The 21852-nt window shown below is 40.2% G+C and overlaps 1 protein-coding gene across 1 annotated transcript in view; it reads left to right on the top strand.

The window, feature by feature from the left end:
- Nucleotides 1-21852, top strand: part of LOC145407291 (glutamate receptor ionotropic, delta-1-like) — a 528461-nt gene that overhangs the window by 353007 nt on the left and 153602 nt on the right. The window lies entirely within an intron of this gene.

Genomic DNA, 21852 nt, shown 5'->3' with positions numbered 1-21852 from the left:
TTTTGCTTAGTTACCGTGTGTACTCTCTCGTGGTCAGGACAAAGATACCCTCCGAGGCCACTCAACACTTTTTTGGAAAAAAAAAAAAAAAAACACGCTTCTGAACAGCGTTTTGTTTTGGAGCAAGTGTTTTTTGGCCTGATACGGCAGAAAATCACTTGTCCAAATGAGAGCTGCATGTATCTGAACAGTTACCACCCCCACCCCCACCACCTCCATCATCATTAGAGCTACTACCACCACCAGCATCATCTTCATAGCTACCACCACCATCACAGCTACCACTGCTACCACTACCACCACCACCACCACCCTGATCACAGGTACCGCCGACCCCCGTACCACCACCACCACAGCTACCACAGTTTTCTGCTGAATAAATCTGTCTTTTCACACCATGAATAAAGTAATAGACATCACACTGTTGATGTGCAACCCCACCTTTCTCTCTCTGCGCGCGTGCGCTTGCGTGCGTGCGTGCGTGTGTGTGTGTGTGTTCTTACCTAATTGTTCTTACCTAATTGTATCTTTACAGGAATGAGTCAAGCTCGTACTGTCCCGTGTCTTAAACCATATTTATCGTACATATCCTTAAATTTGTGAATTGTTTTGGCACACACTATTTCATTCGGTAGTGCATTCCATTGATCAATTGCTTTGTTTGGGAAACTGAATTTCCTTACTTCTTTATCACCTCTCTTCTTATGCAGTTTTTTGCAGTGTCCTCTTGCTGATGCTTCTCCATATGTTAAGTAATCATTTATGTCTATTTTCTCCTTCCCTGATATGTACTTATATAGCATTATCATGTCACCTCTTTTCCTTCTCTCCTGTAGTGTTGGTAGATTCAGTTTATTTAGTCTTTCTTCGTAGCTTAGGTCCCTTAAGCTTGGTATCCATCTTGTAGCGGCCCTTTGAACTTTTTCAATCTTGTCTATGTGCTTTTTGAGATGAGGACTCCAGACTACTGATGCATTTTCCAGGGTTGGTCTAATGAATGATGTTATTATCTTTCTTAGCATGTCTTCATTTATGTATGTGAATGTTATTCTCATATTTGCAAGCAGTGTATACATGTTCCGTACCTTCTCGCTGATGTGGTCAGCCGGAGATAGTCTGTTATTGATAATCACACCTAGGTCTTTCTCTCTTTCTGATGTGTATAGGGTTTTATTTCCTAACTTATAATCCTAATCAGGTCTTTTTCCACTTTTACCAAACTTGATTACATGACACTTTTCCACATTGAATTCCGTTTGCCATGTACTACTCCATTCATGAAGTTTATTTAATTCTTCTTGTAGCTCTTTACAAGAGTCTGTGTTAGTAATTCTCCTTTGTATTTTTGCATCATCTGCAAACATATTCAGATAGCTCTCATTTCCAGTGTTACTGTATATATCATTTATAAACACTAAAAACATGATTGGTGCCAGCACTGAACCCTGTGGTACTCCACTAGTCACTTCTTTCCATGATGAGTAGTTTCCTCTTAGTACTGTTCTCATTTCTCTTTTTATGAGAAAGTCTTGCATCCAACAAAACAGTTTGCCTCAAATTCCTCCTTAATGGTACAGTTTCCATAAAAGTCTTTGGTGTGGTACTTTGTCAAATGCTTTCTTGAAATATAAACAGATACTGTCCACCCATCCTTCCCTTTCCTGTATTGTGTTTGTTACTCTGTCATAGTAGCTCAACAGATTAGTAACACATGATTTTCCTTTTCTGAAACCAAACTGTCTTTCTGTTATCATAGTGTGTTCTACTAGATGATTTACCCAAGCTTTTCTTATAAGCTTTTCTAATACCTTGCTTACAACACTGGTCAGTAATACTGGTCGGTAGTTGAGTGGATTTTGCCTATTTCCTTTCTTGAATAAGGGGACAGTATTTGCTTTTTTCCAAATATCAGGTAGTTTACCTTGACTCAAGGATTTCTTGAAAATTTAAAATAATGGTTTACTTAACTCCTTTGCACGTTCTCGTAATATCCAACATGAAATTTCATCAGGACCACTTGCTTTACCTCTGTCTAATCTACTTAACTCCTCCTGTATTACTTTTTCTTCTATTTGTATATCTGGTAGTATGTGTGGACAAGCATGTTCCACATAGTTCCTCTCAAATTTTTTTTCTTCTGTAAAAACTAATTGGAAATTCTTATTTAGTGCTTCACAAATATCTTTCTCTTGTGTATAAGTGATTCCCTCGTCCGTAGTGGATTGTATTATATCTCTTACTTTGGTTTTGCTTCAGATATAGCTGTAAAACAGCTTTGGTTGATCACTACTTTTATTTATTATATCCTCCTCAAACTGTTTTTGGGCTTCCCTCCTTATTCTTGTATAATCGTTTCTTGCCTGTTTGTAATTATTATACGCCCTTTCACTATTGTGTCTTCTGTATCTATTCCACAACAAATCTCTTCTTTCTTTTGATTTTTTACATTCTGTATTGAACCATTTCTGTATTTTCTTATCTGCTTCTTTGTGCTGTGGGATGTACTTCTGGACTCCTATTTCATAAAATTCACAGAATTTTTATATACAGCATTTAAATCTTGTCCTCTAAGCTCATTTTCCCAATCAACTTCTAAGAAATACTTCTTTAGGTCTTGATAATTTCCCTTTTTATAGTTTAGGCTCTTTTTGTAACTGTCATTGCTGTTTACTATGTCATATGCTATCCTGAAGTTATAATTTAGTACTGCATGATCGCTTTTGCCGAGTGGAGGGTGATATATTAAACTGTCAATGTCATTTTCTTGCCTAGTAAATATTAGATCTAGCACTGAAGGTACATCAAGTCCTCTTTTTCTGGTGGTTTCCCTCACATGTTGCGTTAAGAAAAACTCTTGCACGAGATCCAGGAGCTTTTGGTCCCAACAGCTTTCTTGGCTAATTATATCTAGAGTATTCCAATTTATATTTGTATTGAAATCCCCAGTTAGTATAATTCTTTCCGATTTCTCTTCCATTTTATGTAGTAATGGTCTTAAACTTTCAATTGTACTCTCTGCCAGGTCCTCATATTCGTCTCTTTCCCATGTGTTTGATCTGGGTGGCATGTACAAATTGGCTACAATTACTTTACCTTCAGATGTGTTGATCTCTACTGCAATCAGTTCTACTTGTGATGGTACATCTAGTTTTATTTCATTGACTTTTAGATTTTTCTTAGTTAATATTATAATTCCTCCTCCTTTTTTTAAATTTCTGTCTCTTCTCCATATATTGTATTCCTCTAAGTTTAGTATGTCATTGGGATATCCTTGGTGTTAATTTTGTTTCAGTTAGGCATATTATTTGTGGTTCATTTTCTCTGACATAATCATTCATCTCTAGTATTTTAGATACCATTCCATCCACATTTGAGTACATCAACTTTATCATCTTGTTTATATACTTGTCATAACATGGTTTTACTACCTTCCTCCTTTTTATTCCATCCTGTTTGTGTGTGTGTGTGTGTGTGTGTGTGTGTGTGTGGAGATGCGTGAAACTCCACAGAAATGCCCCACCGTATTCTTCTGTCTATGCAGTCCTGTGTCTAACACCAGTGAGGACAGTTACTGGAGGCCAAATAATCCTTTCCGAAAGTTTCACTACACATAAGATTGAAACTGGCTCATCTGGGATCCAGCTCCAGTTCTACTGCCAAGGTTCATCAAAACATTTTTTTCCAATTTTGTTTCCACCAGACACACACGTACATAAATCTGTCCTTCTGCTGCAGAAGAGACGGCAACTATACTCACTAATATGGTATGTTTCTCAGTCTTCGGTGCCAAAGTGTGTGACTGTGCAAAACAATTCTGGATCCACAAACTTTGCCACATATGTCATGTCAAGTCCAGGTTCGTTGGGAAAACTCTGTTCTGGTTGTGCCTCCATTGTCTACTGTACACTCTTCTCTGGCCAGGTTCTGAGTTTCTTTGAGATGAACAATTCCGTCCCTGCAGAGGGCTCATCATTGTTCTCTGTCAGAGGCATTAGTTTCAAGATGTATTGTTATGATGTTGGTTTTCTTCAGGGTTGTCCTTATGTGATCTTTACAACTCATCTTCTCTCCCCCTGTGCTGCAAAGTGGTGTAGGGAGTTGGCCACACAGAACTTGGCAGGGAAGGCAGTGCTCAGGCATGCAGAACACGTGTCCGACCCGTCTAAGCTGTTTTTAGCCAACATGATTTCTATGCTGGAAGTCTTTGCCTGGTGGATAATTTGTCACTGAGAGAATTTATCCTCCCATGTGAGTCCTGGGATGCATAGTAAGAATCACGTGTAAGAAGATTCAAGCTCTATGGTCAAAAAAAAAAAAAAAATAGATTTTTGCATATCCATAAGGCTGCCCTTGTTCCCTACTGGCAAGACATGTTTCAGATTTGAACAATATTTAGAGGTTGCACAAATGAAGGCTTCTGGTGGATAATGGACAGAAAGTGAACAAAATTCGTATAACTTCAAGTACTGTTTAAACCAAATGTGTTAGATGTTTTCTTAACAACTTTTAACCATGCATAAAACAAAAATGTATAAATGTGAGTTCATTACTGACAAATTACTAACAACTTTACTGTAATCGCTGTATAGAACAAAATTGTATAAATCAGTGTGAGTTTATTATATCTACTGCACTTGTGGCTGATTTGGAGAGATTGAGACGGTTGGGAGACGAGTTTGGAAGGGTGTGTAAAAGGAGGAAATTGAGAGTAAATGAGAATAAGACTAAAGTGATGAAGTGTACGAGGTTGGTAGACGGTAGGAGGACGAATATAGTTTATAAAGGTGAGTTGCTTGAGGAGGTAGAATGCTCTAAGTATTTAGGGTCACATGTTACTCTGGATGGAAGAATAGATGTAGAAGTGAAGTTTTGAATGAATGAAGTAGGAAAGGTGGTGTGAGAATTGAGAAAAGTGTTTAGATGTCGTTTGCTTGGAAAGGACGTAAAAAGAAAGCTGTATGAGGGTGTTGTGGTACCGACTGCATTATATGGGGCTGAAACATGGAATGTGGGTGTAGCAGAGAGGAAGAGTTTGAATGTAATGGAGATGAGGTGTCTGAGGAGTATGTGTGGAGTGACGCGTATGGATCGAATGAAATATGATGAAATGAGAAGGAGAACCGGAGTTATGCAGGAGATGGCTGATCGAGTTGAGCAGAGTGTTGCAATCGTCTGGGAATATGGAGAGAATGGATGAAATGCGACTAGTGAAAAAGATAATTAGATTGGATGTGAAAGGTGTAAGGCTGAAAGGAAGACCACAAATTGGATGGATGGACAGTGTGAACGGAGCGTTAGATGCGAAAGGAATATATGTTGAGCAAGGAAGAGTGGTTGCACGTAATATGAATGATTGGAGAGAAATTGTGAATGAATAAATGGTGACGTGGCCCTGAGGGGATATTGTCCCGCATTTGGTCTGATCAGGTGATCAGGTCAGGTGTGGGTAAGGGGAAGGGTCCATTATGATGTGGCAGGGGTATACCAGCTCTGTTGTCGGGCCCTGTTGTGGATGTTGCTGATTGCACTGAGCAGTTGACCCTCCTGCGGTGTAGTGCGGTGTGGATCTGTCTCTTCTCCTCTTGGAGTTAAGATACGAATAAATGTGTGTGTGTGGATGAGTAAATTGGGAGTGTGTCGTTCTGTCTCGGTTACCTCCCTTTCTCTGGGAGAAGCCGACTAGGTAAATAGATAGAAGAATTGTGTAATGATGGCATAATATATATATATATACTTATTTACTATGTATGCACATATAACATCTTTTTTTTAAACGCAAGAAAGAAGGAACCAAAGGCCAGGGGCACACAAACCGTTCCTTCCAAGAAAGAAAAAAAAAAAACAATACAAAAGAGAGCCAAATTCAAGACCCGTTCATTTCAAGATGCCTGGACACACTGCGTTTGAAGGACTGGAGATCATAGAAAGTAGGAAATACAGACAGAGGGAGACAGTTCCAGACTGAGAGTAATGGTTAACTCTTGCATTAGAGAGCTGGACAGAAAACGGACGAGAGTTTGTTGCTAGACGGGTGCTAGTTGCCCGACGAAGAGGTGGAAGGATGCAAGCAGACAGTTCAGAGGAGCAGTGATCTTTAAAGTAGCGATAGAAAAGAGATAAAGATGCAACAGTGCAGTGAAGAGGCAGAAGTTGGAGGGAGCCAGTAACAGAAGGAGAGTTGATGAGACGAAAGGCTTTTGACTCCACCCTACTGAGAAGAGCTGTATATGGGGAGCTTCCTCACACATGAGAGTTGTACTCTAAACAGGGGCGAATAAAACCCGTGTATAAAATCAGCAACCATGCAGGGGTAAAGAGGGTACGGAGTCAGCTTGGCACAGACGTTACAAGAGATGCAATATGATCTTTCCAAGATAAGTCCTGAGTGAACCCCAAAGCATGTTCAGGGATGATGCAGGATTGAGCTAGATATTATTAAACATTAGTGGGTACTCCTGTGGAAGATTGTCTTGGGTTGATAAGTGTAAAAACTGATTTTTGAGGCAATAAAAACAACAAGATTATTATTACCCCAGTCAGAGGTACGAGCGAAGTCAGACATTAGGTTTGACTTAGCCTCATCCCTTGTCTGATGAAGCCACTGCTGAGATGGACATTGCGGGAACTGAATTGAAAGGTGAAGAGTGGAATCATCAGCGTATGAGTGGATAGGGCTAGATGTACAGCTTAGAAGGTCACTGATAAATAGAAGGAGGAGAGTCGGTGATAGCACAGAGCCCTGAGGAACCCCACTGTTGATAGATCTAGGAGAAGAGCGATGGCCGTCTACAACAGCGGCTATAGAACGAACAGAAAGGAAGTTATAGATGAAGGCACAGGTAGAAGGATAGAAACCGAAAGAGGGCAGTTTGGAAATAAAAGATTTGAGCCAGACTCAATCGAAAGCCTTTGAGATGTCAAGTGCGATGGCAAAGCTTTTGCCATAGTCCCGAAACGAGGATGATCAGGAGTCTGAAAGGTAGGTGAGAAGATCGCCAGTGGAGCGTCCCTGACGGAACCCATACTGACAATCAGCAAGAAAGTTGTGATAGGAAAGATGCTTTAAAATTTTTCTGTTAAACTCTTTCGCGCAGATAAGTTATTAAGTTTTCTGGGTTATGACGCATAGGCTTTTCTCCCCTCCCCGGCTGCCGCATGCTATAAATATGTGTATTCTTGGTTTATTTTCACCACCCACACATCTGTATTTAGCCACAACACCCACATTTTCATATGCGTAGCTGTTTTTTCTCCCCTATAAACAAAATATATATATATATATATATATATATATATATATATATATATATATATATATATATATATATATACGTACGTTAGGACCCTCGTAATAAACATTCAGGATCATAGATTTCACTTCCCAACATCATAAGTCGACGGTTTACTAATCAATCTCAACACATTATACCATCAATCGAAAAAGAACTTTATTAGCTTTCGAATGGGCAGGCCCCAGTTTGATAAGAGGTACAGCTTAGAAGGTCACTGAGTAATAAGCGAAAGAGTAAAACTCATTTTCGACAGACAACCTTTTTACTTGGGGAGCCTTTGCGAAGAACTTTTCTCGACACCGTTATGTTTTTATTTCATCATCCTATGTACAATGTGTCAGTCAAGAATGGTGATCCTAGGCCTCATGGTTTTCGAGAAAAATGCAAAAAACTACAGTGTATTTTGCTGCGCGCTGACCCGCCGTCAGCCGCGTTCACTTACGTTATTTTCCCGTAGCTCACTAACACTTTTATGCTTGCTAGCTATGCATTCTTTGGTTTCATACTAACAATTATTTTATATAATTACTTCTGTTTTGTTTTTAGTCCTCTCAGAAACCACACATGAACAATAAACCTGTTGCTAGCAACTGAAAATGGAGCTGTATTTATTTCCCTATCACTGTGTTGAGGTAAATAACATTATATCTGTATATGTAAATATACTGACATAAATAGAGGTAAACAGATAAATAAAAAAAATATGTACTACTCCAGTGGCGACAATCTTCCTGCAGGACCAGATCGGTTGGGAGGTGAGGAATTTTGTACTGTGTGTGTGTTCTTACCTAATTGTATCTTTACAGGAATGAGTCAAGCTCGTACTGTCCCGTGTCTTAAACCATATCTATTGTACATATCCTTAAATTTGTGAATTGTTTTGGCACACACTATTTCATTTGGTAGTGCATTCCACTGATCAATTGCTCTATTTGGGAAACTAAATTTCCTCACGTCTTTATCACCTCTCTTTTTATGCAGTTTTTTGCAGTGTCCTCTTGCTGATGCATCCCCATAGGTTAAGTATCATTTATGTCTATTTTCCCCTTCCCTGATATGCATTTATGTAGCATAATCATGTCATCTCTTTTCCTTCTCTCCTGCATTGTTGGTAGATTCAATTTATTTAGTGTTTCTACGTAGCTTAGATCCCTTAAGCTTGGTACCCATCTTGTAGTGGCCCTTTGAACTTTTTCAATCTTGTCTATGTGTTTTTTGAGATGAGGACCCCAGACTACTGATGCATACTCCAGGGTTGGTCTGATGAATGATGTTATTATCTTTCTTACCATGTCTTCATTTATGTATGTGAATGCTATTCTCATATTTGCAAGCAGTGTATACGTGTTCCGTACCTTCTCACTGATGTGGTCAGCCGGAGATAGTCCATTATTGATAATCACACCTAGGTCCTTCTCTGTTTCTGCTGTGTGTAGGGTTTTATTGCCTAATGTATAATCCCAATCAGGTCTTTTTCCACTTTTACCAAACTTGATTACATGACACTTGTTCACATTGAAGTCCATTTGCCATGTATTACTCCATTCATGAAGTTTATTTGATTCTTCTTGTAGCTCTTTACAAGAGTCTGTGTTAGTAATTCTCTTTTGTATTTTTGCATCATCTGCAAACATATTTAGATAGCTTTCATTTCTAGTGTTACTGTCTATATCATTTATAAACACTAAAAACATGATTGGTGCCAGCACTGCAGCACTGAGCCCTGTGGTACTCCACTAGTCACTTCTTTCCATGATGAGTAATTTCCCCTTAGTACTGTTCTCATTTCTCATTTCATGAGAAAATCTTGCATCCAACAATACAGTTTGCCTCGAATTCTTCCTTGATGGTACAGTTTCCATAAAAGTCTTTGGTGTGGTACTGTGTCAAATGCTTTCTTGAAATCTAAACAGATACTGTCCACTCATCATTCTCTTTCCTGTAATGTGTCTGTTACTCTGTCATAGTAGCTCAAAGATTAGTAACACATGATTTTCCTTTTCTGAAACCAAACTGTTTTTCTGTTATCATACTGTTTTCTTCTAGCTGATTTACCCAAGCTTTTCTTATAAGCTTTTCTAATACCTTGGTTACAACACTGGTAAGTGATACTGGTCGGTAATTGAGTGGATTTTGTCTTCTCTTTCTTGAATAAGGGAACAATGTTTGCTTTCTTCCAAATATCAGGTAGTTTACCTTGTGTAATGATGGCATAATATATATATATATACTTATTTACTATGTATGCACATATAACATCTTTTTTTTAAACGCAAGAAAGAAGGAACCAAAGGCCAGGGGCACACAAACCGTTCCTTCCAAGAAAGAAAAAAAAAAAACAATACAAAAGAGAGCCAAATTCAAGACCCGTTCATTTCAAGATGCCTGGACACACTGCGTTTGAAGGACTGGAGATCATAGAAAGTAGGAAATACAGACAGAGGGAGACAGTTCCAGACTGAGAGTAATGGTTAACTCTTGCATTAGAGAGCTGGACAGAAAACGGACGAGAGTTTGTTGCTAGACGGGTGCTAGTTGCCCGACGAAGAGGTGGAAGGATGCAAGCAGACAGTTCAGAGGAGCAGTGATCTTTAAAGTAGCGATAGAAAAGAGATAAAGATGCAACAGTGCAGTGAAGAGGCAGAAGTTGGAGGGAGCCAGTAACAGAAGGAGAGTTGATGAGACGAAAGGCTTTTGACTCCACCCTACTGAGAAGAGCTGTATATGGGGAGCTTCCTCACACATGAGAGTTGTACTCTAAACAGGGGCGAATAAAACCCGTGTATAAAATCAGCAACCATGCAGGGGTAAAGAGGGTACGGAGTCAGCTTGGCACAGACGTTACAAGAGATGCAATATGATCTTTCCAAGATAAGTCCTGAGTGAACCCCAAAGCATGTTCAGGGATGATGCAGGATTGAGCTAGATATTATTAAACATTAGTGGGTACTCCTGTGGAAGATTGTCTTGGGTTGATAAGTGTAAAAACTGATTTTTTGAGGCAATAAAAACAACAAGATTATTATTACCCCAGTCAGAGGTACGAGCGAAGTCAGACATTAGGTTTGACTTAGCCTCATCCCTTGTCTGATGAAGCCACTGCTGAGATGGACATTGCGGGAACTGAATTGAAAGGTGAAGAGTGGAATCATCAGCGTATGAGTGGATAGGGCTAGATGTACAGCTTAGAAGGTCACTGATAAATAGAAGGAGGAGAGTCGGTGATAGCACAGAGCCCTGAGGAACCCCACTGTTGATAGATCTAGGAGAAGAGCGATGGCCGTCTACAACAGCGGCTATAGAACGAACAGAAAGGAAGTTATAGATGAAGGCACAGGTAGAAGGATAGAAACCGAAAGAGGGCAGTTTGGAAATAAAAGATTTGAGCCAGACTCAATCGAAAGCCTTTGAGATGTCAAGTGCGATGGCAAAGCTTTTGCCATAGTCCCGAAACGAGGATGATCAGGAGTCTGAAAGGTAGGTGAGAAGATCGCCAGTGGAGCGTCCCTGACGGAACCCATACTGACAATCAGCAAGAAAGTTGTGATAGGAAAGATGCTTTAAAATTTTTCTGTTAAACTCTTTCGCGCAGATAAGTTATTAAGTTTTCTGGGTTATGACGCATAGGCTTTTCTCCCCTCCCCCCCGGCTGCCGCATGCTCTAAAAATGTGTATTCTTGGGTTATTTTCACCACCCAAACATATGTATTTTGCCACAAAACCCACATATTCCTATTCGTTGATGTTTGTTCTACACGATAAACAAAAAATATATATATATATATATATATATATATATATATATATATATATATATATATATATATATATATATATACGTACGTTAGGACCCTCGTAATAAACATTCAGGATCATAGATTTCACTTCCCAACATCATAAGTCGACGGTTTACTAATCAGTCTCAACACATTATACCATCAATCGAAAAAGAACTTTATTAGCTTTCGAATGGGCAGGCCCCAGTTTGATAAGAGGTACAGCTTAGAAGGTCACTGAGTAATAAGCGAAAGAGTAAAACTCATTTTCGACAGACAACCTTTTTACTTGGGGAGCCTTTTGCGAAGAACTTTTCTCGACACCGTTATGTTTTTTATTTCATCATCCTATGTACAATGTGTCAGTCAAGAATGGTGATCCTAGGCCTCATGGTTTTCGAGAAAAATGCAAAAAACTACAGTGTATTTTGCTGCGCGCTGACCCGCCGTCAGCCGCGTTCACTTACGTTATTTTCCCGTAGCTCACTAACACTTTTATGCTTGCTAGCTATGCATTCTTTGGTTTCATACTAACAATTATTTTATATAATTACTTCTGTTTTGTTTTTAGTCCTCTCAGAAACCACACATGAACAATAAACCTGTTGCTAGCAACTGAAAATGGAGCTGTATTTATTTCCCTATCACTGTGTTGAGGTAAATAACATTATATCTGTATATGTAAATATACTGACATAAATAGAGGTAAACAGATAAATAAAAAAAAATATGTACTACTCCAGTGGCGACAATCTTCCTGCAGGACCAGATCGGTTGGGAGGTGAGGAATTTTGTACTGTGTGTGTGTTCTTACCTAATTGTATCTTTACAGGAATGAGTCAAGCTCGTACTGTCCCGTGTCTTAAACCATATCTATTGTACATATCCTTAAATTTGTGAATTGTTTTGGCACACACTATTTCATTTGGTAGTGCATTCCACTGATCAATTGCTCTATTTGGGAAACTAAATTTCCTCACGTCTTTATCACCTCTCTTTTTATGCAGTTTTTTGCAGTGTCCTCTTGCTGATGCATCCCCATAGGTTAAGTATCATTTATGTCTATTTTCCCCTTCCCTGATATGCATTTATGTAGCATAATCATGTCATCTCTTTTCCTTCTCTCCTGCATTGTTGGTAGATTCAATTTATTTAGTGTTTCTACGTAGCTTAGATCCCTTAAGCTTGGTACCCATCTTGTAGTGGCCCTTTGAACTTTTTCAATCTTGTCTATGTGTTTTTTGAGATGAGGACCCCAGACTACTGATGCATACTCCAGGGTTGGTCTGATGAATGATGTTATTATCTTTCTTACCATGTCTTCATTTATGTATGTGAATGCTATTCTCATATTTGCAAGCAGTGTATACGTGTTCCGTACCTTCTCACTGATGTGGTCAGCCGGAGATAGTCCATTATTGATAATCACACCTAGGTCCTTCTCTGTTTCTGCTGTGTGTAGGGTTTTATTACCTAATGTATAATCCCAATCAGGTCTTTTTCCACTTTTACCAAACTTGATTACATGACACTTGTTCACATTGAAGTCCATTTGCCATGTATTACTCCATTCATGAAGTTTATTTGATTCTTCTTGTAGCTCTTTACAAGAGTCTGTGTTAGTAATTCTCTTTTGTATTTTTGCATCATCTGCAAACATATTTAGATAGCTTTCATTTCTAGTGTTACTGTCTATATCATTTATAAACACTAAAAACATGATTGGTGCCAGCACTGCAGCACTGAGCACTGTGGTACTCCACTAGTCACTTCTTTCCATGATGAGTCCCTTAGTACTGTTCTCATTTCTTTTTTCATGAGAAAATCTTGCATCCAACAATACAATTTGCCTCGAATTCTTCCTTGATGGTACAGTTTCCATAAAAGTCTCTGGTGTGGTACTGTGTCAAATGCTTTCTTGAAATCTAAACAGATACTGTCCACTCATCATTCTCTTTCCTGTAATGTGTCTGTTACTCTGTCATAGTAGCTCAAAGATTAGTAACACATGATTTTCCTTTTCTGAAACCAAACTGTTTTTCTGTTATCATACTGTTTTCTTCTAGCTGATTTACCCAAGCTTTTCTTATAAGCTTTTCTAATACCTTGGTTACAACACTGGTAAGTGATACTGGTCGGTAATTGAGTGGATTTTGTCTTCTCTTTCTTGAATAAGGGAACAATGTTTGCTTTCTTCCAAATATCAGGTAGTTTACCTTGACTCAAGGATTTCTTGAAAATGAAAAATAATGGTTTACTTAACTCCTTTGCACATTCACGCAGCACCCAACATGACCTTCATCAGGACCATTTGCTTTTCCTTTGTCTAATTTACTTAGCTCCTCTTGTATTACTTTTTCTGATGTTTGTATATCTGGTAGCATGTGTGGGCATGCATGTTCCACATAATCCCTCCCAAAATGTGTTTCCTCTGTAAAAACTGATTGGAAATTCTTGTTTTGTGCTTCACAAATATCCTTCTCTTGTGTATAGGTGATTCCCCCGTCTGTAATGGATTGTATTTTAATTTTTACTTTGGTTTTGCTGCTGATGTAACTGTAAAATAGCTTCGGTTGATCACTACTTTTAGTTATGATATCCTCCTCAAACTGTTTTTGGGCTTCCCTCCTTATTCTTGTATAATCGTTTCTTGCCTGTTTGTAATTATTATATGCCCTTTCACTATTGTGTCTTCTGTATCTATTCCACAACAAATCTCTTTTTTCTTTTGATTTTTTATATTCTGTTTTGAATAATTTCTTTATTTTCTTTTCTGCTTCTTTGTGCTCTGGGATGTACTTCTGGACTCCTATTTCATAAAGTTCACAGAATTTGTTATATATAGCATTAAAATCTTGTCCTCTAAGCTCCTTTTCCCAATCAATTTATAAGAAGTACTTCTTTAGGTCATGATAGTTTCCCTTTTTTTAGTTTAGGCTCTTTTTGTAACTTTCATTGCTGTTAACTATGTCATATGCAATCCTGAAGTTGCAATTTAGTCGCTTTTGCCGAATGGAGGGTGATATATTAAATTATCAATATCGTTTTCTTGCCTAGTAAATATAAGATCTAGCATTGAAGGTACATCGAGTCCTCTTTTTCTGGTGCTTTCCCTTACATGTTGCGTTAGGAAAAACTCTTGCACGAGATCCAGGAGCTTTTGGTCCCAACAGCTGTCTTGGCTTATTATATCAAGAGTATTCCAATTTATATTTGTATTAAGACCTCCAGTTAGTATAATTTTTTCCGATTTCTCTTCCATTTTATGTAGTAATGCTCTTAAACTCTGAATTGTATTCTCTGCCAGGTCCTCATATTCGTCTCTTTCTCATGTGTTTGATCTGGGTGGCATGTACAAATTGGCTACAATTACTTTCCCTTCAGATGTATTGATCTCTTCTGCAATCAGTTCTACTTGTGAGGGTGTATCTAGTTCTATTTCTTTGACTTTTAGATTTTTCTTTGTTATTATTATAATTCCTTCTCCTTTTTTTAAGTTCCTATCTCTTCTCCATATATTATATTCCTTTAAGTTTAGGATGTTATTTGATATCCTTGGTGTTAATTTTGTTTCAGTTAGGCATATTATATGTGGTTCATTTTCTCTGACATAATCATTCATCTCTAATAATTTAGATACCATTCCATTCACATTTGAGTACATCAACTCAATCATCTCGTTTATATACTTGTCATGACTTGGTTCTACTACCTTCCTCCTTTTTATTCCCTCCTGTTTATGTACCAGTTTCATACCTGCAATCCTATTACATTGTAAAAAAAAAATGTATTCTTCTCCTCCTCTGATCTTCCCTCATTTTTTGTTTTTGTTTCCTCCCTCTTCTCTTTCAGTAATTCCAGTTCCTCTTGTGTAAGGCATCATTTTATCCATACATTTTTGAACTCCTCTTTTTCCATAGGATTCAATGCCGTTTTTAATATCTCCTCCACTGTGTTTACACTCTGGAAGGTTACCTTTAGGGGTCTTGACTTGCTTCTCTCTTATTTCCCTAACCTTTTGTGTTCCTCTATGTCTTTACTACAGATTTCCTCTGATACTTCTTTTAATATGCTCATTACATTTGCCATCTCCTTTTTTATCTTGTTTATTTACTTCTTCCTCTTCTATACCATTGATTACTGTAGATTAGTTGATATCTATTGAATCTCTGACTAACTTAGGATTGTTTTGGATTATTCTTTTCACTTCCTTTTTAATGCATTTTTCTTCCACCCTTGTTTCTAAATCTTTCTTTACTTTCACCATTTCAGCATAAGTGGTTTCCACATCATTTTTGTAGCTTTGCACAGCTTCATTCACCTGTGTTATCTTCTCAATATCACTGTTCTGGTCTATCACACTGCTTACATACCTAATTTCCTCTGTATGATTTTTGAACTCTTCCATAATACTCTCGTGGTTGACTACTGTACTTGCCATTTCACTAATTTTCCTCCTAAGTGTACCCATTTCTACTGTTAACTCATCTATGGCTGTGTCTTTCTTGTTGACTTCCTTTCCTAATTTTTCTATTTCTTCCTTTTGCAAGTGTATCTGTTTCTTAATTTCATCAATCTCATTCTGAGAAGCCATCTCTAGTCTGTGTACTCGTTCCACCAGTTTACTGTGAGAGTCCATTTCAACCAGTTCTTGGTAGAAATCATCATCCTGCTTTCTACCTTTATTCCTTTTCTTTTCCAAATTTGCTTTACTAAAGTATGTGGTCATCCTGTAGTACTAAAAGCACATATAGTACTTACATTCTCTGGCGCAGTCGTAGGCTAAACAAATGATCAGCTGATTGTCCGCATTCTTGCTCAACTTTGTTTTCTTTTCTGTTTGAGCAAAGCTTGCTTAATTTTTTTTTTTTTTTTTTTTATATTAGAACACAATTTAGTCTAACCCAGTACAGAGCTTGACTCATATAAAGACACTAATTTAGGTAATGCCACTGGCCACGTTGGCCAGGTATGGAGTGGTGGCATCATGCGTCTGCTCTCCTTTGTGCCTCGTGTGTGTGTGTGTGTGTGCTCCACTAGTGAAGGTATCGTTCGGTATGGTACTGGTCAAAACAATCACCCAAGAAAAGCGCATATCACATACACGACACACGTTCCTTGTGTTCTTCCTCACTCCCAACTTGAAGCACAAGGTACACCTGAGCCTCTTCTTGTTGGGGATCCTCGCCTGGTGGTGGCCCAGAGTGCGATCCAACCACACACCCTCATCAATCACCCGGCGACGCTTGCTTGGATACCCTCATGCTCTGTGGTCCTGTCGTGCGGGAGCTGCAGGTCCAGGCACAGGTTCTCCCGACAGACCAGCAATTGGAGGTGGTGGCGGTGCTGGCACCCCTGATGGGCTTCCTGCAGGTGGTGCTGGTGGTGATGGTGGCACCTGTGATGGCCGTGCTTCTGGTGGTGCTGGTGTGGGATGTTATGCAGGCTGTGCTGGTGCTGGTGGTGGCTGGGCCCATCCTGGCGCTGGTGGTTGTGCCTGCTGTGTGCCAGGTGTTGCCGTGTTGCTGGTGATGGCCGCTGGGTAAGTAGGTCTGGGGCGAGATGGAGTGTGTGTCCAGTCCTCTTTGTGGAAATGCAGATGATCATAGATGATCTGCTCCACAAATTCAAGGAGAATTACTTGTGCACATCTGTACTTCTTATACAAGGCAAACAAGTTGAACAGTGCCATGTGGACGAAGTAGAATGTAATCGTCTTTGTCCACTTTGACAGTTCGGCATTGGATGGGGTAGGACTGGACCATCTGATCGAAATGATCCACCCCACTCATGTACCTATTGTACACCTCCACAATGACGGGCTTGTGAACAACCATCTCCACCTAGGTTGTCCGCCTGTCATTACCCCACACCTTTCCTCAAACCCTCTTCAGAATGGTGTCCACAGTGTGGAAGGTGGACACCATGTTCACAATGTGCTTGTCCCTCCACAGCAGGAATAGCACATTGTCCTTGTGCCTCTATGCCATGCACCCCTTGGGCAGGCTCTTAGCCCTGGCGATGGCCTGCAGCTGGCGTGGCGCTCCTCTAGGCAGCCGTAGGGTCCCACACACGTAAAATCTTGCAGTGAAGAGTTGTTCGCACAGGGGTACAGAATTGTAATAGTTGTCTATGAACAACTTCTAGCCCTGGTCCTTCAATGATTCCACGATGCCCAACACGGTGTTCTCGAGGGTATGCTGCACCCCCGTGTAGACCTCGAGGTTCCAGATGTAGCCCAAGGACGACTCAACCAGCATGTATATCATGATGACATACTTGGTGGGTTTCTGGGAGTTGTAGATGCAGAAGGACAGACGGGCCTTCCACCCCACAGAGCCCTCATCCAGGCTGAGCTGCTCCTCGCATAGGTACGCTGACTGGAACCGCTGGAGAAGGTACTCCATGACCGTGTGAACGCAGATGAGCTGATCTTGGTTGTCCTGGGGAATGGTGAGCGAGTTGAAGACGTGGAAGTGCTTCAGGATGAGGGTGAAGTGCCTTCCACTCATCACCCGCCGGACCCTAGGGTAGTCGTGTGACTCAGAGCTCCGCCAGTAGTGCCTAATGGTTGGCACGTGCACGACCCCCATGAAAAGGTATAACCCAAGGAACTTGGGCATCTCTTCACTGCAGGAGAACCAGGTATCCAGCTGAGTCCCCAGGAATGTGGCATACCAGTTGATTTCCACAGTGAGGTATGACAACTCCTGCATGAAAAAGAGCTGGAAGAACTGCAGGGAAGTTGTTGGAATATCCACCTGGATCCCTGGAGAGCCAGTGAACGGCCCGTGGTTCGGTGTGAACTGGCTCCACCTGGGATTCTCTTCAGCGGCGGTGGCAGCGGATCGACCTGTTGACACCCTTTGGCCTCCCCTCTGACCCCTTGGATGTACCCCCTGTCCAGGCAGCGGACCACAGCACCCTCGTCAGGGAGGGGATGCCTCGGACGAGGACGAGGATGAGACAGAGGGCTCTGGGTACACCAGCCTCCTCAGCCTGGCCAGCGAGGATGTCACTGTGGCATCCTGCATGGCAGAAGCTGGTGGAGGGGCCATCACAACGAATGATGGCCCGGCTTCTGGTGACACTGGCTTGCCAAGGGGGACAGAGGGGCCTGGAGATTGGGAACTGATGTAGAGAGTGGTGGGACTGGCAGGTCCCACAGGTGAGGAGGGTTCTCTGGTGAAGCCGGCCAATGATGGTGATGTGGTCTCCCACAATGGAAGCCGGTAGGACAGCTCCACTTGCTGACCGGATGGTGGCAGCTCAACCTCCTTCACCCCAGAACTGTCGCTTTCAATGTCGCTCTCTGACTCTATCTCATCGAGGATCTGATGCCACTCGTGGTGCCAACCCGTGTTTCATCTTTGCAAGACTGCTGTCATTGCAAGCCAACTGGAGAATAAATTGCTGTCAGAGGGATTGTGTACCCTGTGGCAGTCCAATGCTGTGGTAGGAGTGTGAGCTGAAATAAAGGAGTCAAGATATTTTATTGACAGTCAGCCAAGAACTTGGCTCAACACTGGCACAACACAAGGGTTCATGATACATGTTTATGTCTTTGAAAAACATTATCTCTTACACCTGACTTAGCGCACAGGTAGGGTCCACTTGCACGTGGTTACGTCTTTCATTTTTTTTGCACATTACACTTAACCAAATATATCATTTTTATGAGATACTCAATACATTTCACCAGTAACATGTAAATTGACATGTTCCGTAGTCAGTTACCTGTGCACTAAGGTGTAGCAGGCAATGTTCCTCTTACGAGAACACACTGCAGTAGGTCAATCTTTCACTGACTTTACACATAAAACATAACCCAATCTATCACTTTGTATGGGTCAAGATATTTTATTCACAGCCAGCCAAGAACTTGGCTCAACACTGGCACAATGCAAAGGTGTATAATATACATGTATGTCCTTGAAAAACATCGTCCCATACACCTGACTTAGCACACAGGTAGGGGCCACTAGCACGTGATTACCTCTTTCATTTTCTTTGCACATTACACATAACCAAATCTATTATTTTTATGAGATACACAGTACATTTCACCAGTAATATGTAAATGGATGAGTTCTGTAGGCCATTACCTGTGCACTAAGGTGTAGCAGACAGTGTTTCCCTTATGAGAACACACTGCAGTGGGTCATTTTTTCACTGTCCTTTCACATAAAACATAGCCAAATTTATCAAAACATGGGATACACAGTATATTTCACCAAGAAAATAAAACATGCAAATGCACGTGTTCCTAACCTCGCATTGCATTTCGCTACCTTTGTGCTAGCTCACGTGTACGACACACACTCGTCATTACGAGCACGTGGGTCATTTTTTCACTATCTTTTAACATAAAACATACCCAAATATATCAATACATGGGATACACAGCATATTTCACCCAAAATAAAATGTAAACGCACGTGTTCCTAACCTCGCGTTGCACTTCGCTACGTTTGTGCTAGCTCAAGTGAACGACAGACAAGCTTCATTATGAGCACGTGGGTCATTTTTTCACTCTCTTTTCACATAAAATATAACCAAATATATCAATGCATGGGATATACAGTATATTAAAAAAAAAAAAAAAAGTAAATGCACGTGTTCCTAACCTTGCGTTGCATTTCACTGCCTTTGTACTAGCTCAGGTGTACGACACACTCTCTTCATTACGAGCTCACGTTATTTCCAAATAATACGTAGCCTAATCTATCAATATATGAGATACACAGTATATTTCACAATAAAATGTAAATGCACGTCCTATGTAAGTCAATTACATGGCTCATACCTGGGCAGTAAGATGTAGCAGAAGATGATTTCTAGAGGAGAACGTGGTTCACTTTCACTTTCTTTTCACATAAACAAATAACAAAATATATCTCTGTATGAGATACACAGTATATCACACCATCTACAATTACATATGTCACGTTGCATTTCGCTATCTTTGTGCTAGTTCAGGTGTATGACACACTCTTCATTATGAGCACGTGGCTCAGTCTTTCACATTATTTCCACATAGTACGTAGCCTAATCTATTAATATATGAGATACACAGTATATTTCTCTAATAAAATTTAAATGCACGTCTTATGTAGGTCAATTACATGCCCCATACTTGGGAGCTAAGGTGTAGCAGATGATGATTTCTAGAGGAGCACGTGGTTCTCTTTTAACTTTCTTTTCACATAAACAAATAACAAAATATATAATGTATGAGATACAAAGTATATTTCACCAATAAAATGTAAATGCACTTGTTCCTAACCTCGCATTGCATTACGCCCCCTTTGTGCTAACTCAGATGTACGAGATGCACTCTGTCCTACAAGCAATTTGGTCAGTCATTTACTGTCTTTCACATAAAACATAACTAAATCTATCAATATGTGAGATAAACAGTATATTACACCACAACAAGTGCAAGTACGTGGCCCTTACCTGTGCACTTAGTTGTGGCAGATGATGTTTCTCTTACCTGATGACGCTACAGTGTTTACGATTTTATTTCACAATACACATAATCAAATCCATCATTTTCTGAGACATACAGTATATTTTACCACAACAGTACCTGAACGTGCTCTGTATGTCACGTGCGATACCTAAGGTATCGCAGACGATATTTTCTGATGAGCACGTGATGCAGTGTTTACATTCATCCACACAAGCATACGATAAACATATCAATAACACTCGTACTTTTTTTCACACAGAAAGAATACGGAATAAATATAATAATATGATAAAATCAATTATCCCTATAAACCTCCTCTATTTTATCCCCTCCTGACAATGGCGTGCAGTGGCTGTAGGGTGTACGTGACTCCTCCCCAGCCAATATTTCATCGCGTACACTCGTTGCACTATAGTTCTATCTGTTGCACAATAACATTTTCTACCACATATCAGCAGAAAACAAGGACTTCATCAACACCTTGCCAAATATTCTGTTCAAGACAATGCCGTGTCGTCAGGCGGTTTCCTGCCTCCCTCTGCTAAACGTTTCACCATGTCCTTCCTCACTAGCTATTGCACACAATATTCACCTGATTCACTGTTACTGTTGTTCAACGGTTGAATACTCACATTGGGTGGAGGGTAGAGGGAGTGTAATTGTTGGGACACGCCAAAAAACAGGGTAGGCCTAGCACAATATTCGTTGGGCCAATGGCTGATAACGGCCAGGAATGATTCACAAAAACCTAATTCCCTATTGCAAACACCAAACCTAATCACAATAGTGCCCCAAAAGTAAAAACAAGCACTATTGGTATAGTGGAATATGACGTGCATCCTGGGATGGAGTAGAGTACAATTTAAATGCGCAGCCACGCGCTCCTTCTCCCTTGACAGCTGATGCGGAACTAATCAACCTGCCTGTGCTGCTGCGCGCCTCAGGCCCTGAGGTTCCCAAGTCATTACTTTTGACAAGGCACGGGAACTATGATGTCTCCAAAATTGACGCCGATCGACCAAAAACTTTTTCTCTGATGAGGATTTCTTATGCTTTTATGATGACAAACGCATCATTGAGTATAGTCACAGACACGCCCAAATGACGACAAATGCGTCATCATGGGTGGAGGGGTTAAGAATTGACATGAAAACTTTTGAGACTCTGGATGTTAAAGCAATTAGATGATACTTTAAAGGTTGGGAATGGTCACCGTTCTTTGGGACTGGCTGAATGACAGCAAAACTTCCAGCAAGAAGGAAAGGTACAAGTTGATAGACAAAAGTGAAAGAGTTTGCCTAGGCAGGGT

This window comes from Coenobita brevimanus, chromosome 8 (genome assembly GCF_032717465.1).
Source record: "Coenobita brevimanus isolate Jiangsu-jjx chromosome 8, ASM3271746v2, whole genome shotgun sequence".
NCBI lineage: Eukaryota > Metazoa > Arthropoda > Malacostraca > Decapoda > Coenobitidae > Coenobita > Coenobita brevimanus.
This window is presented reverse-complemented; position numbering and strand designations above follow the sequence as displayed.